Consider the following 13,662-nt stretch of genomic DNA (forward strand, 5'->3'; position numbering starts at 1 on the left):
GCACCGAACATAATCGTTAATGTAACTGATCCCTGAGCTGTAAGCTCTCAATAAACATTAGCTCAATTTTTAGCGTCCTTCTCTAGCTTTATTTAATGGCCTCCCCTCAACTCCTATTGCAACTGCTCCTTTCAAAGCATCGGGCTTACCTACGTCTCCATCTCCTGACCATGAAAACTGTTTACGTTCATGGCCCACGTATCACAGATACCTAATCTGCTACTGAAAGGGGGTTTAGATAATCTTTGAATTGATACTACTTTTCCAAAATTTCCTGCTCATTCTCTAACTGCAGCTCATTTTTTTTTTTTTTTTTTTTGCAGGAAACCGTGGTGGCATAAAGTAATGAAGGTTGTGGTTTAGGTTCCAAAGAGAAGCTAGAGAACTCCAGCCTACTGTGATGAAGGGAGGAAGCTGGAGAGCCCAACATTCGGGCTCTAGGTCAACTCATTCTACTCATTCAAACAACAAGAAGCTGAGTATTACCCACCATAGACTGCCTCCTCTCATGCGTCCCCCAGACCTCTCCACCAAAGTCACCCCCCTTTCTTCTATTTCATAGTACCCCTAAAATTCAGACTTTGAGCTTCCTTATCTAGCTTTATTTAACTGATGGCATCCATTCAATTCCTATTGCCACTGCTCATTTCAAAGAGTTGGAGTGTTTCTTTCTTTTAACATTTTTTATCTTTTTTTTTTTAAGTTTAGTGAAGTATAGTTAACTTCCAAGGTTGTGGTCACTTCTGCTGTAAGACAAAGTGACCCAGTCATACATATACACATATCCATCCTCTCTCAGATTCTTTTTCCACATAGATTATCACAGAATCTTTCTTTTTTAGTCGTACCCACAGCATATAGAAGTTCCTGGGCCAGGGATCAAACCTGCACCACAGCAGTGACCCAAGCCACTGCAGTGACAGTGCTGGATCCTTAACCTGCGGAGACACTCGGGAATGCCGAGATTCAGACTGCGTTTCTTTTTCAAGACTCTCAAGCTCTGCTTTGCCTCTTGTGATCCTTTTTCCTTCAAGAAGGGCAGCAAAGCAGAAAAGAGTCTTGTGTTCTTTCTTCCGTCCTGATGTTCCAAGATTCCTTTTTTTTTTTTTTTTTTTTATCATTTTCTTTCTGCCTCAAGAACTTCTCTTAGCCATTCTTTGAGGGTAGGTCTGCTGGCAACAAATTCTCTTAGTTTTCCTTCATTTGAGAATGTCTCCATTTCCCTTTCATTCCTGAAGGAATATTTTTGGCTGGGTCTGGGATTCTGGCCTAATAGTTCTTTTAAAAATGTTGTGCCTCTTCCTTCTGGCCTCTATGGCGTCTGATGAGAAATCCCCTGCCATTCATATTGTTTTCCACTATAAATAGTCACTTCTCACTCAGTGATTTCAAGATTTTACCTCCAGCGTTCAGATGCTTGAGTATGGTGTGTCTTGGTGTGGTTTTTTTTTTTTTTTAGATTTATACTATTTGGGATTTGCTCAGTTTCTTGAATCTGTAGGTTTATGTCTTTTCCCAAATTTGGAAAGGTTCCAGACATATTTACTTGAGTAATTTTTCAGCTCCATTGTCTTTTTCTTCTCTGTCCAAGACCCAGAGGACATGAATAGTCAACCTTCTGTTATAGTCCCCATAGATCCCTGAGGTCCTGCGCATGCCCCGCCCCTGCCCGGTCCATTTTCTGTTTGTTGTTCAGATCGGGCACGTTCTATTGTTCTATTTTCAAGATCATGGATTCTTCCCTCTGTCCCCTACACTGTTCCTGAGCTCATCCAGTGAGGTTTTAATTTCAGTTATATTTTTCAGTTTAAAATGTTCCAGGGGGTTCTTTTTGTCTTCTCTTTCTTGGTTGAGACTTTCTATTTTTTTTTAATATGTTTCTTGTTCCTAATTGCTCATGGACGCATTTTTAGGGTGGCTGTTTTAAAATCTTTGTCAGATAATTGTAACGTCTGTGTCATCTTGGTGTTGGGGCAGCTATTGACTGTCTTTTTTCCTTTTGTTTGAGGTCTTCTTGGTATGAGTGATTTTTTTTCAAAAACTGAAATGTGCGGTGTGGGGATTACGCTGCAAGAGTTTGCATCTCGCATGAAACCTTCTATTTTAGCTGGATTCGGGAAGGGAGTACCACCTCATTAATGCCAAGTGGATGTCCAGGCACCCCACTTGTCTTTATTGACATGCGAGCAGGTTGTTTCTTCATCACTGAGCTGGGCTGGGAGTTTCAGTTCTCCACAAGGTTTTCAGTGACGTCTCTAGCTGGGAAGGGCCAGGAGCGCCTCCTCATTGCTTCCAGGGGGCCTTCATCAACACCAAGGACATGGGTGTGGCGAGGTCACCGCCTTCTTTTTTTTTCTTTTTAGGGCCGCACCTGCAGTACATGGAAGTTCCCAGGCTAGGGGTAGAATCGGGGCTACGGCTGCCAGCCTACGCCAGAGCCATAGCAATGTGGGATCCAAGCCAATCTGCAATCTACACCACAGCTCCCAGCAATGCTGGATCCTTGACCCCCGAGTGAGGCCAGGGATTGAACCCGAATCCTCATGGGCACTAGTCGGACTTGTTACTGCTAAGTCACAGTGGGAACTCCTAGGTTATCTCCTTACTCGTCCTTCTCTGACCCCACCCTGAGTGGGGGGGTGGGTAAGGACGAGAGGGAGGTTGGGGTGCCCTGTTACAACTTGCTAGGGTGGAAGCTGAGGCTCCCCATCTGACCTTTGTTCATGAGATGGGGGCTGAGCCACAGTTTTTTTCTGAGATGTCTGGCTCAAGAAGTGTGGTTATTATCTAAAAGTTTTCAGCTTCCTAGGCTGCCCCTTTCCTGGTCCCTTGTGCTAGAGAGCAAGCGAGCAGGCTTTTTTGGGAGATTTTTTTTTCTTTTTTGGTCAGTGTCCACTGGCATTTCTGAGTTGATGACTTTTTTTAGCTCCAAGTCTGGGTTAGATGAAGCAACACACACACACACACACACACACACACACAAAAAAAAAATGAAAACAAAAACCCCAGGGAACCTCACAACCCAGGAAACCACCATGTCGTTCCCTGGGTTATGAGGTCCCTGGATGGTCTGTCTTATTTCCACCTTTCAGCATTTTCTTATGTTTGTTTTGTACATAGTATCCAGAGTTTTCAGTTGTATTTTGTAGTAGGAATAGAAGTGTGTCTGCTCCATCCTCGCAGAAGTAGCTGTCCATCAACAGTGATTTTCACTTCCATATCCCACATCCTAGCCACGCTCTACCCTTAGACACTTCTATCCACCCAATGTACAAACATCAACTTCATCTTTTTTTGCTTTTTTTTAGGGCCACACCTGCGGCCTGTGGAAGTTCCCAGGCTAGGGGTCGACTCAGAGCAACAGCTGCTGGTCTATACCACAGCCACAGCAACACAGGATCCAAGCCACATCTGTCACCTACATCACAGCTCATGGCTACGCCAGATCCTTAACCCACTGATTGAGGCCAGGGATCCAATCTGCATCCTCATGGATACTAGTCTGGTTTTAACCCACTGAGCCACCATGGGAACTCCCAACCAACTTCATGAAGATGAGGAGGGAGGAAACTGAATGTAAGGCGACACCAGAGCAACGCGCCATTCCCCTTTCCAAAGTCTTTCTTTCTGCTTGTCTGCAGACCAGACTCGGAGCTCATCAGCCTGACAATGGACACTCTTCACAGTCCTGGCCTCTGTCTTCTTTTTCACCCAGACCCCCTTCACTTGTGTTCAGAAGCTTATCTTCTGCCCGTGTATCTGCCCTTCTCACTCCATCCTTGCACATAAGACCCATTTTTCTCTCTCTCTTTTTTTTGGTTTGTTTTTTGCTTTTTTAGGGCTGCACCCATGGCCTATGGAGGTTCCTAGGGGTCAAATGGGAGCTATAGCTGCCAGCCTAAACCACAGCCACAGTAACACCAGATCCAAGCCGCGTCTGCGACCTACACCACAGCTCACAGCAATCTGGATCCTTAACCCAATGAGCGAGGCCAGGGATCAAACCCACCACCTCATGGTTCCTATTTGGGTTCATTTCCACTGTGCCATGACGGGAACTCCAGGACCCATTTCTCAATGCCCATTTTCTCCCATGAGACCTTGCAGCTGAAAATGAAGGCCATCCTAGGAGTTGGCATTTATACTGGACATTGATAATTACTGAAGATGTGCCATTTACCTCATCAGTTGGATTTTAAATTCATTAAAGGCCGGGGTCATGCTTGATTTTACTCTGTCTCGTGCTGCACACTAAACAGCTGATAGATACTTTTTGGGAAACAGTGACTAAAGGCCCTTGCCTGTCAGTGTGAATCTGATGGAAGGATTCGGAGAATGAAATAAAAACCTAGCATCAAGCAGATAAGATTAGCTATGGGCAAAGTTATCTTAAATGCAGATAAGACAGAAGCTGGAGAGTAGGAAGGATTTGGAGTGTCTGTACTAATAACTGGAGTTATTAATACACCTAAATAAAGAATAAATTTAGAAGGGAGCTGCGTGAAGCAGTCATCCAACTAGGAGGAGGGTCCTGGCCTCGGGGGAAGCCCAGGGAGCCTGGAGACAGGGAGCAGCTCTGCTGTGGCCATAGATTCCAGCTGGAGGCCATGCAGATGTGAATCCCAGAACCACCTCCCTTGAGTGGACTTGGTGCCCACCCAGGCGGCCTTGGGAATCCAGCCTCCCATCTTCACTTCTATTCAGAGTCTAGGAAGTGACCTAAAGATGCCATTGTGGAGCTCCCGTCGTGGCTCAGTGGTTAATGAATCCAACGAGGAACCATGAGGTTTTGGGTTCAATCCCTGGCCTCGCTCAGTGGGTTAAGGATCCGGTGTTGCCGTGAAGTGTGGTGTAGGTTGCAGTGTGGCTTGGATCCCGTGTTGCTGTGGCTGTGGTGTAGACCCCTGGCCTGGGAACCTCCATATGCCACGGGTGTGGCCCTAGAAAAGACAGAAAAAAAAAAAAGATGCAACTGTCTGGGCCCTTGGCAGTCTCATTTTTCCCTTATTGGTCTCTTATGAGTTTGGTTAAAAAAATCATTTATAACATCAATCATTTTAAATAAACAACAACAACAACTAAAAAGTTGTCCAGTGCCTCCTGCGTGCTGCATGGGGATGTGCTGCTCAGAGATCATCTCCTTTCGTCATCACCATCATCTGCATGGGGCAAGTCCTGTGACTGTCCCGCCTCACGGATGGAGAACTTGAGCCTCAGAGAGATCACTTTACTCGCGCAAGCTCACAAGAGTCAGAGCCAGGATTTCAGCCCAAGCCTCCCAATGGCAAGAGCCACGCTTTACCGCTGGGCTTTCTAACACAGTCGTATGCGCCACCCTCTGTTCTAAGAGCCTTACCTATATGAATGCCTACAACCCTCCAAATAACTCCTTGGGGTAGGTACCCCTTCTAACCCCAATTTACAGCTGAGGAAACAGAGACACACAGCAATTGTGTAACTTGCCCAGAGTCACACAGCGAGTATGTGGGCAGCAGGATGTGAAGTCAGGCAATGTGGCAAAAGACCATCATGTGACGCTGCCTCTCTTGAGTCACTGGCTTGACTCCTTCTAATAGACCTGATGAGCCCCTTGTGGGGAAGAACTCCATCTTACTCGTTTTGCTGCCCTCAAGAACTATTGCAGTGCTGGCACAAGGGAAGCCTGTAATCCACTGGAGCATTTGGGTTCCTGGAAGTGCAGCCCACCAGCCGCCCACCCTGTCCCAGCCACATTCTCATTTCACAAAGCCCCTTGAATTTGCAGCTGATCTTCAGGAGGTTTATGCCAGGCTGAAGGCGTCTCATGTAGTTTCATGCACAGAATACAAATTCAAGGGCGAGAGCTAGGAATAGTTCCTATCGGAGTGTATTTTTCACATTTGGGGAGCTGAGTTTCCAAGTCACTCAGTCCTAATAGCAGAAGACCAGCAAATCCCATCCCAGCGCCATCCCCTGAGTCCCGCTGGGACTTGAAAGATGTATCAAAGTGGCTAAAGGTACCATGTTAGCCCAGTGGTTCTCAAGGATGGATGATTCTGTCCCCTCTAGAGGACACCTGGCAACAAAGGAAGGCATTTTTGGTTGTCACAAGGATGGAGAGGGGGTTGCTACTGGCATCCGGTGGGTAGAGGCCAGGGTACTGCCACACACCCTACAATGCCCGAAGAATCCGTCACAGCAGAGAATTAGCCAGCCCCAGATGCCAGCAACGCTGAGGCTGAGAAAGCCTCATGAGCCTAGCAGCCCCCAAATCTGCATGGACCAGTGGTTTTAAAGAGGAAGCATCACTCGACAATTAAATTAGGTTTTATGAGACTTCATTCCAGGAGAGCAGGTATCCATCACTGGGGGCAAAAAGAGAAGCGAGCCTTCCATGCCAAAGCAAAACCACCCTTGGTTGGGGCACACGCTCCGAGACAGAACTTTTGCAAAGTGAGGTCTTCAGGGCCTCCTACCACAAAGCCACTTGGGAAGCTTATTAAATGCAAACCGCCTCAAACCCGCTGAATTAGGCTCTCTCCATGAGCGTACGGGGGATCTACGTTTTTAGAACACCCCGACATGATTCAGATGCACGCTGACATTTTTCTTCCATTCTTCCAGAAGTAGGAGAGATAAATTGGGGGGTGGGGGAGGAATGCGGTAGACCGACCATATGCATGGCGGTTTTAAAAAAGTTAACTAAAAATGCTCACATTCTTGAGCGGTTCCTCTGACTTCAGTTGGGTCTGCACCACATGGTCTTGCGAGTTACGCCCGACTTAGATGAACACCACCCGGAGGCTTCCTAATAATTAAAAACAACTGTTTTGTAACACTGCAAATCAATTATACGCTAATAAAAAATAAATTTAAAAGAATAAAGTAAAAAAATTGTTTTATAAATTCTAGCATCATTCTAAGCAGAGATACTTATCACAGGCTTGACCACTCGTTATTTTTGCCCCTAATATTCCTGGGAATACATCCATCACCATGAAAATGATCAATACTTAAAATCGGCATGCAGGATGTGCAAGAAGCAGTGCCTTATGGCAGAGCTATTCCAGTCCACCAGGAGAAGGCTAATAATCGAGCCTGCATGCTCTCTGGATGCAGACATGCATGGCTTTTCATTCGGAACCTCAGAGTCTCCTTGCAGGGATGGATGACAATCCCCGCTGCTTCCTGGAGGAGGAAGAGTAGAGTGTGCAAGGGAGTAGGTACCTGACTGTGACATTGTGCCCTCATTGACGGCTGCCAGCTTCCATCTATGAACCTCTGAAAACAACCATCTTATTTTGTTTCTTTTTGTCTTTTTAGGGCCGCATCCGTGGCATATGGAAGTTTCCAGGCTAGGGGTCAAATTGGAGCTGTAGCCGCCAGCCTATGCCACAGCCACTGCAACGCCAGATCCAAGCTGCGTCTGTGACCTGCACCACAGCTCATGGCAATGCCAGATCCTTAACCCACTGAGCAAGGCCAGGGATTAAGCCTGTGTCCTCATGCGTACTAGCCAGATTCGTTTCCACTGAGCCATGATGGGAACTTCAAAACAACCATCTTAAAGCCAGCACTGGGACGAAATGAAGGACCAACATACTTTTGAGGCTCAGAAACTGGAACCCACAAGTGTGATGAAGAGAAGTCATTTCAACCATAAACTCGTTTCCAGGATCATCCTCCTGCTCCCCGAGCGCTCCCCGCCCCTCCCTCTCTAGGTTGGGAGTGGCAGAGGGAAAAGCTTGATGTGCTGAAGGCTCCAAAACCATTCATGTCTCCGCTAAAAATCAGAACAAATGTCTGCTGTCTGTTTTTCTATTTACACCCTTTTTCAAAAAGGCTAAACCTGACACGACGTTAGTTTTCACCGGGCTCCGCACCCAGCCCACCTCGCCCTTGCTACCAACACACCGAGTTCAGCAGCAGGGGCAGGGAATTATGAGCCCTGGACTTGCTGACACCACCTTATTTTTGTCTTTCCCTCCGATCTGCACTAAGCTGCCTGCATAATTTCCACCTCAGGTGAAACCTCTGTCTTAGTTGTTGTCTTCTTGAAACGCACTGATCTTCCATGAAAATCAGGAGACTGGGAAGTGGGACGGGAGGTGTGACTGTGGAACTGGGTTAAGAGGAGGGTAAGACCTAACATTCTAGACTCAGGTGAGACAGACGCAGAAGAAAAAAAGAAAAGGAAAAAAGAAACCTATGACAGCACTTCCCTTTGGGGACTCAGAGAGGGGGGCTCCTGAGCAAGGCTGTAAGCGGACACCCTTTTGGTCCAGCCTCACAGGGCTGGGGATTGAAGCAGCTTCTCTGTCCTGCAAACCCGGCCTGTTTGGCTCTAGCCGGGAAGACAAGGCAGGGTATGAACAGCAATCATGAATAGGCAGGTTGCACGCATTGAGGACAAATTGCTACTCCCTTGTAGCAGAAGCACGTTAATGTGTGTTGGGGAGAGGGAGGAACCGCTCTCAGTGTGTCAGGAGAGGGATGAAAAGGTGAGTTCCTGTCATGGCTCAGTGGTTAATGAATCTGACGAGGAACCATGAGATTGTGGGTTCGATCCCTGGCCTTGATCAGTGGGTTAAGGATCTGGCGTTGCTGTGGCCGTGGTATAGGCTAGCGGCTACAGCTCCGATTAGACCCCTAGCCTGGGAACCACCATATGCTGCTGTGTGGCTCTAGAAAAAGGCAAAAAACAAAAACAAAAACAAAACAAAACAAAACAAAAAAAGGAAAGGTGAGAGGGACCATGGAGGAGACACTGGGGGCTGAAGCCCTGTGGAGGGAGGTAAAAAAAAAAATCCAAGATATTCCAGCCCTTGGGGAACTTGGAGTTTCACGACGGGACAGGGATGAGGATGTGTGCTCACGGGGCCGGGTTTGGCACTTCGGACCCAGTGGGGATTCCACACAGGTTTGCTGAGCCGATGGATGTTCTATGGCTGCTCACTGAGCCCTGGACACTTTTCGTCAAAGTGTGAGAAGATCCAGAGAGTGCGAACTGGGCAAGTCTGTGCAGAAGCACCTGCTCGACTGGAAGAACCAGGCCGGGAGCAGGTCCTGCTGAGCTGGGGCGGGAGTCCAAAGGCACGGAGGATACCGCAGCCTCAGGACCAGCCTTCCCCGGGGCGCGCATCCCGCTCTCGGAGGTGGGGTCCCCTCCGCGAGTGACTTGGCTCCCCGGTGCCTCCGCTTTCTTACCTGTGAAATGATTGTGCTCACGGTGTTTGTCTCCCAGGATTCTAGGGCAGCTTTAGCGAGTTAACCCAGGTGAGTGCTTAGGCACTCAGGGAGCACTAAATACCTGTGAGCTGCTCTCATTTTCCTGTGGGTGGGACAGGTCAGGCTGGCTTCGTCCTACTTGGACTAGAAGCCAGAGACATCCTACAAGGTGTGGCTTGTGGTGCACGAGGTGAGGAAGGAAAACAACCCACAAGCGGGCTGATCAGGCTCAGTTCTGCCCTGGACCCGGGGAATTCATGCCTCCAAACCTCGCTCTCTTAGACAGAGGTGACTGGGTACCACCTGGCTATGTATTTTAGATCCTTTTCTGAAAGCGAACAGGTCATAACACCGCCACTACCATGATGGACAGCGACGCTTTTCCACTGGTGGGTAACACGACCTCTGCCTCCACTGCCACCTGCCCCAGGGGCTTTTTCTACTGTTTCTGCATCCACCGTTCTTAATATTCTGGTTGTTTACCCAAATAGAAAAAGACCTGGCTCGATGACCTCCATAGCTGTGGAACCCCAGGGGGGACACTCCACCTCTCTGGGTCTCAGTTTTCTCATCTGGAAGATGGGTTTCTGAGAACACCTGGTGAGGACCATGCAAAGTGCCTGGGGATGATCGGCCACATGCTCAGAGATGCTGAGTAAATGGTGGCTTGTTCATGGTGATTTGTTCATGGTGCGGACAAATCAGCGGGTGCCCTTGGCAGATGCCCCTTTGAAGGTCCCGAAATGGGTCATTCCTTAAAGAGGATGGAGGGCGATGATTTTGCCTCAAGAATTTAGCTTGAATAAGGCTTTAATTAGGCTGAGCAATATATGGATATGTGGGTCCCAAAGGGGCCTTGCAGTGTTCAGGGCCGCCACACCTGCCAAGAGGAGCCAAGCTGTTCCCTGAGGCCAGGCTGGTCATCTTGCAGCCCATGCCTCCAGCTGTTTCATCACACAGAGCTGACCCGGGTTAGAGAGAGGAGGTTTCACCACGGACCAGCGTGAAGGACACACAGTCTCAGTGCTTTGTCAGGAAAACACGAAGCTCCCGCCACGTGAGAGGGAGGCCGTATCCTGGGCTGAGAACCTGCTCTTCAGTTTTCCCGTTTCTGGAACACTCTCCTTCAGCCCACGGAAATGAAATTGCTCCATTCCATTTCTAAACACCGCGTTAAGAAAAACGAACACACACACACACAGACAGAGAAAACAAAAAAAACCTCCCAGTCGGAAGGATATCAATCCCAAACCAAATAGCGGCCCACCGTGTTTTCCAGAAACAATCAGACTCGATTTTCGGGGCAAGCAACGCGGTCATCAGAGTCTCAGGGTTTTGCTGAGCTCCTGAAGGGCAGGAAGAAGCTGTGGTGCTGGAGAGCACAGGGGCACGGTGCTGTAATAGTACCTCTGAGGCGGGGGCTATTATTATTCCCATTTAATAGGTGACAAAACTGAGGCCGAGTGAGGTGAGGAACTAGCTGAAGGCCATGTAACTAGCAAGTGGGGAGCTGAGATGTTAACTACGCTCATCACCACTAGGTGGTCCTGCCCCTCAGGACCTAGAAGAGACTCCAGGGCTCGGCACCAGGAGAAGCCAGGCTCCTCTGACTCTTGTGGGCTTTGGAAGAACTCCTACCAGCACAGGACACCCCAGTCTTGAAGCGAGTTCCCACTCCCTGCTGTGTGGAAATCCGTCCAACCACGTCATGTTCGCCCCCCTCCCACAGCCGTGGAAGCAGCTCAGAGGGGTTCAACAACTTCTCTGAGGTCACACCCATTATCTCCTAATTCCCAGGCACCCTGTGCTCTCCTTGATGGCTACAGCCACATCTAAACAAAAGCCGGTGGGGGTGGAGGGAAGCATCAGACACTCCCAAAGCTCTCTCCATACCTGGTGCTGTGCGCTGACCTGGGGAGGCACTGAGGGCAGCAGAGCAGGGCCACACCAAGTGACTCTCTGACCTGGGCCATGTGACTTAATGCCTCTGAGGCTCTGTGTCTTGGTCTATAAAATGGCATGACAGTGGCACAGAACTCAAGTTCTTGTCCGCAGAGACTCTGCCTGTTCATGGCTGGATCGCCAGCGTGGTGCATGGCCTTTGGCTATAGCTGATGCCTAACAAAGGCACTTTTTAAAAAAGCATGAATAGATAAATGAACCAAAAAACCCCCACGTCATAGGGTGTCTATAGGGATTAAATGAGACACTGTATGCATCGTGCATAAAACATAGAACAGATGTTCAAAACATGCCAGTCACCTCCATCACCGTGTCACGGGCGCTCATGGTCATTACCTTGTTGAATTCCCCCCCCCCCCGCAAGAATCCCATGAAATCGGTCTGGTCTATTTGGTGGAAGACGAAACCAGAGAAGAGGGCAGGGAGTGAAAGAATTCTTAGCAGAGGGCTCATCCCTTTTAATAAAAACTATACCTTAAAAAAAAAAGTTACAGCAAGGAGTGACATGAAGGTTTTAGAGTTAGTCCAGGGGGAAGAGAAGGGCTGTTGGAATTGGGCTTTGGATTCAGATTGGCAAGTGTTTCTGCCTCCTTCCTGAGTCCTCCTCCTCCTCCTCTGAGGGGCACCCCAGGACCTGGGAGGACGGACTCCCCACCCCCGCATTCGCCAGTGGCCCTGCTGTCTGCAGAGAATTCGGGCTGAGACACTGAGTGCCCAGCTGTGCTCTTACCCACGCTAGCAGCGATCCTAATGAATTGCAGCCTGATGACTCACTGATTGCAGGAGAGACAAAAATTAAGAGTGAGCTGATTGAAACTCTTAATAAAGCTTATTCTTTGGGGAGGGTCTGGCTTGGCAGGTGGGAGGACTGAGGCTCTTCCCGGGAAACTGAACGGAGATTTTAGAAGGTGGCACTAAAGGTCAAACTATAGAATGCTCTTCTTCTCTATGTCTGTATTGGCCAGAGAATTTTCCGCACAATATCAAATTGCCTGGTTTCTAGACTGTGGGCACCAACAGAGCACCCACCTCGCTTCCCTGTAGCGCAACATCTAGCATCTTGAATACAGGAGGTGTGAAAATTATCTGGTCCACATCCGAGACAGAAGGAGTCTAGGTAGTGGTGAGATGAACAGTGAAACAACAGAAAGAAGCAGCAGCAGCAGCAGCAGGGAAAAAAAAACAAAAAAAAACCTGCTACAAGGTGAGAATGCACAGAGTTGTTTATGAATTCCAACTGTAAAAGAGCTTAAAGAAATTGATTGCGAAACCTTGAGCCATGCAAAGCCAATTATGCTGGAAATCGTCCCAGTGGCCACACCCTCTTCCTGGGCTGCTGGCAGCATCTCCAAAGAGAAGCCAGCTCCCCTGCAGAAGCATCACCCCCAGGTGTCCCCCTCCTCCAAAAGCGCATCCTCTACCTAATTTAATTGCAAATGCCCTGGCCGGTGCTCACACCTCCCCTGTGATGCTGGCACTTCAATTTTCTCCCACCTGAGTGCCCCCTTTAAAGAGAGGGGGAGGGCAACAGGGAGACACACGTCAACATGAATTGTCATTTAATACAGCTCCTTGGTGATGACGCTGGGGAGAGGGATGAGGGGAATCCAGTCCGGTGGTTGAAAGACAATACGAGAATTAAGAGGCCATCCTGAAAGCTGGAATGGATAGAGAAATGCCCCTCTGAATTTTCTGTCCATGGTCTGTTCAGACTGTTACTCAAAAGCAGTGCCTTCAAGCATCTCCTGAGGACACGGCCTTGTGCCAGGCACTGTACTGGACAGAGGGGACTGGAAATGACCAGGGCACAATCCAGGTCCTCATGTGGGCTTCTCGGTGAGTGGGTGGAGGATGGGGGTCAAGATAACCAAGGCAGATTAAAAAAAAAAGGTGACGAGGCAGAATGGAGGAAGTGGCTTAAGCGAGGAGTGCCACCTGCTCTCCCCCACGTGACATCACCTTATAAAGGATGGGAAAATGCCAGGCGGGGATCTTTGATTCATGGTTCGGTCTAGGGACGGGATCGGGAGTCCTCAGGAAGCTGGGTGGCACAGGATGACTTATTCTAGCACATTCCGAAGGAGGCAAGTGGCTGTTGCTGGGTTTCTGGACTCTGAATGCAGCAGGGACTGTCTGCAGGGGAGGCAGCTCTCCGGGATTGTGCGTTGCTCAGTCCCATTTAGGGATTAGATGGCGCTGCCTGGTCCTTATCTTCCCTTTGGAACAGAGAAGGCCTCTGGAGAAGGTGGTGGGGCTCCTACTGCTGGCTTGGAACCCACCACACAACCTTGGTTGAGAGAAGGAAGCCAGGATCACCCAGGACGGGAGGCTGGCTTCCAGTGCAGCTCTCAGGCTGGCCTGGACCCAAGGGAAACACCGGTCAGTCAGGGTCACTGCCACACACTAACCCGTGACGAGCCCTATGGGCGAGAAGGGCAGAGGGTGGCAACACCCACAGGAAGAGACCCAGATGTGGGACAGGGGGGTGGCGGA

General features: G+C 49.0%; 1 protein-coding gene across 2 annotated transcripts in view; it reads right to left on the reverse strand.

Moving 5' to 3' along the window:
- The window catches only part of ZHX2 (zinc fingers and homeoboxes 2), a 177,944-nt gene that overhangs the window by 63,428 nt on the left and 100,854 nt on the right, over positions 1-13,662 (reverse strand). The window contains exon 3 of one of the 2 annotated variants that reach the window (XM_047783341.1): positions 6,696-6,787. The exons of the other annotated variant lie outside the window; for it this stretch is intronic. The gene's annotated coding sequence lies outside the window, so the exon portion shown is untranslated. The remainder of the gene's footprint in view (positions 1-6,695; positions 6,788-13,662) is intronic. 2 annotated transcript variants of the gene reach the window in all.

This window comes from Phacochoerus africanus, chromosome 6 (genome assembly GCF_016906955.1).
Source record: "Phacochoerus africanus isolate WHEZ1 chromosome 6, ROS_Pafr_v1, whole genome shotgun sequence".
NCBI lineage: Eukaryota > Metazoa > Chordata > Mammalia > Artiodactyla > Suidae > Phacochoerus > Phacochoerus africanus.